Source organism: Dioscorea cayenensis, chromosome 5 (genome assembly GCF_009730915.1).
Source record: "Dioscorea cayenensis subsp. rotundata cultivar TDr96_F1 chromosome 5, TDr96_F1_v2_PseudoChromosome.rev07_lg8_w22 25.fasta, whole genome shotgun sequence".
Lineage (NCBI taxonomy): Eukaryota > Viridiplantae > Streptophyta > Magnoliopsida > Dioscoreales > Dioscoreaceae > Dioscorea > Dioscorea cayenensis.
In genome coordinates this window covers 21,786,895-21,787,442 of record NC_052475.1, presented here as the reverse complement: position 1 = coordinate 21,787,442, position 548 = coordinate 21,786,895, and positions in this window count along the sequence as shown.

The window sequence follows — 548 nt, the reverse complement described above, 5'->3', positions numbered from 1 at the left end:
CGAATATATGATCAAAACTTTATATATATTAAATAAAATTTAATTGAATGAATAAATGAATAATAATAATAATAATGATAATAACAGTAAACTATTACCAAAAATAATTAAGTGAACAAATCAAAATAGCAATTTATCAAAAGTTAAAAGTCTATATACTGATATTTATATGTGGTATACTTACCTGACTAGCTAACACCAAAACCATAAACACCACGAAATTAGGCTTCCACAGAACACCCTATATTTGAGAGTACATTCCAACGTATTAAAATGCTAAACATGCTACAAATACACAGGAATATACAGTGGATCAAATCCCTACCCTAACTATCATAATACTTAAAACATTCAATAGTCCAATATATACATATATTTTAACAACTTATCTACAGAACCTTCACTATTCCTTATAACTTAAGTAAATATAGTACCTAAAACAATTAATCAATCATAATATATATATATATATATGAGTGAACTGCATAACCTAAAACATTTTGATTCAATACATCAAAATTCGGTAAAACTTCTGTTTACAAAACTAT